The sequence below is a fragment of the Capsicum annuum genome, chromosome 4 (assembly GCF_002878395.1).
Source record: "Capsicum annuum cultivar UCD-10X-F1 chromosome 4, UCD10Xv1.1, whole genome shotgun sequence".
In the NCBI taxonomy this organism is placed as follows: Eukaryota; Viridiplantae; Streptophyta; class Magnoliopsida; order Solanales; family Solanaceae; genus Capsicum; species Capsicum annuum.
Window position 1 is genome coordinate 199,288,080 of NC_061114.1, and position 2,502 is coordinate 199,290,581.

The 2,502-nt window shown below is 37.1% G+C and overlaps 1 non-coding gene across 1 annotated transcript; it reads right to left on the minus strand.

The window, feature by feature from the left end:
* Positions 1-1,617: 1,617 nt before the first annotated feature.
* LOC124898253 lies at positions 1,618-1,728 on the minus strand. The gene has a single exon (XR_007055229.1). It is a non-coding gene; the product is annotated as a small nucleolar RNA R71 (small nucleolar RNA).
* Between the last annotated feature and the right edge of the window lie 774 nt (positions 1,729-2,502).

The window sequence follows — 2,502 nt, forward strand, 5'->3', positions numbered from 1 at the left end:
CCAAGGGAAGAATTATAAAATATCATGGACGAATCCCATGTCATATATAAACAAAAACCCTTTCTTGTTTGGGTATTGCTTGTCTTACAATACAGTTTTGAACTTTTAGCTTGAAATCCTAATTGGGAAAGTGTGTAATAAACTTTGGAGATTCAAATTTCTTAGTTTCTTATTGAAGAATGAATGTTTTGGTTGACCCATATGGTATATCTCTCTTCAATTTCTTCATGAGTTGATAAGTAATTTAGTATTAGGATTATGTTGAATTAGTGTGTAATTATATATGGGTATTGTTATGTTTGCATGGATTTTAGTTATTGAGTATGGATTTCACCATTGCTTGAGCTTATGAGTTATGATTTGAAGGGTGAAAAATCCAAATTTCCAAATGGGTTTGATGGGTGAAAGCTTTAAGCTCTAGACACCCTTTTTCATCCTCAAAATTGGGACTTAGGTGAATCTTAGGTAACCCATAACATCCTTGAAAGAGGATTATCGGTGGACAAGCAAATGGTGAACAACTAAGTTTATGGTTTACTACCCTTTGCAATCCTAGAAATAAGTGTTTAGGAAGTGTAAATCATGTCAAGAGCATCATCCTAGAAATAGGGATGCTTGGTTGATGTTTTGGGTGGTTACATAAACTCCACACTTATTAGGTTCTCAAAAGAGCCAATGGGTGAAATCGTTGTGGTTTTATCAAAAGATTGACCTCAATGATATTCGACTTAGCCTATCATTTACTTAACAACAAAATCCCTTGATAAACCAATATTATCCCACATACGTTACCTCTAAGGAGACATAATCCCAAGATTTCTCCAACTGCTTAATTTAGACAAAAATTAGCATTCACTCCGTACTAGTTAAAGTTTGTGTGAAGAATTTTTAAAAATTTACCCCATTTAGTTTTACATGTTGTTTCCATTAGCGTTCCGGGTAACCTTATAGTAACTTGAGTACCCATAGGTTGGAAGTCAATAACATTCAGTCCTTGAGATTTGACCCTAATTTATATTCTGTTACTTGACAACGACTGCCTCATCCCTTAAATATGGGAGTAGTTGAGCATTATCAAAATGGAACCATTGTCGGGGAGTGAAATATAGATTTCACTTCAGTGGTGCTATTCATACTTGGGAATTTCCAAATTAGTGTAATTTCCTTTATTTGTTGTTTTTGACTATTTTATAGGTGATTAAAGTGTAAACGGTGCGATGAGCAATAATGCAAGTAATTTTGGCCCATTTGATGCTCAACTAGACGATGAGGGCCAATTAAATGAAGTGGGGCAAACAAGTGCTATCCGCATCCCACTAACCATCAGAAGTAGTGTGTTTCATGTGACAAGCATTATGCTTCACATGTTGTAAATGAAAGGATTACATAGGGGTCAAGCATATGAGGACCCAAATGTTTATTTGGAAAACTTTGTGGAAGTTTGTGCAACATTTAACATAGCGCATATTACACAAGCATACATCTAGCTTTGAATCTTGTCATTTTCACTGACGGGCAAGGAGGTTTTATGGCTCTGTTCACTTTCACTCGACTCAATCACCTCTTAGGAGGAGCTCACCCTGGTGTTCCTTGATAGATATTTCCCACCATACAAAATGCTTCAAAAGTGGGATGGGATTGTAAACATCAGCAATTGAATGGAGAAATATTGTTTGAAGCATGGGAGAGGTTTAATGGAAAGCTAGCCCAATTCCCAAATCATGAGGTCCCGGATAAGAAGCTCCTTGAGATTTTCTACAGAGCCCTTGACCCATTGAAGAAAATGGTTGTGGATAATACGCCAGGTGGCTCTATTATAAAATTGTATCATCTTGTGACTTTCTGATTGATAGGTAAAGTATCCAAACAAAAATGAGGGTGGCACACCAATGATGCCAATATTCCTAAAACACTTTCTCTACCTCCGTGGTGACCAATGAGAAAAGATAATGAGAATAAGAGAAGAAGGATAACACAGCCAAGATAATGACCTAGCTTGAGCTTCTAACAAAACATGTTATTAGAGTACCCGCGAAAGTGGTGAATGCCATAACATCAAAGCCTTATGAAGATGATTATAAGGCAAAGAAGTTTGATGAAGAAATTTGATACTTGGCAAACTACTCAGGGGGTCCTGCCTCACCTATTAAAGGCAAGGTGGGAATCAAGGTTGGATAGATCGAGACCAAGATAGAGATTGAAGAGATAGGGAACATGACTATGACCACCACATTTCCTATGATAGAGCTAAGGCTAAGGAGTCAAATCTCATTAACTCCGGAAAGTTAAAGACCAAAGATGTTTTGGCATGAATCCTGAGTAGATCTGAAGGTACAAAAAAAATAGTCCATGAGTTGAAGGGTGATATCCCTGTACTCTCCCAAATGGTGGTGTATCACTCCATATCCATCAAAAAATTGGAGACCCAAGTCATGCAAAATCTCCATGCAACTAAATGTAAGGGCTAGAGATGGACTTCCGAGTGACAATTATTAACCCAAA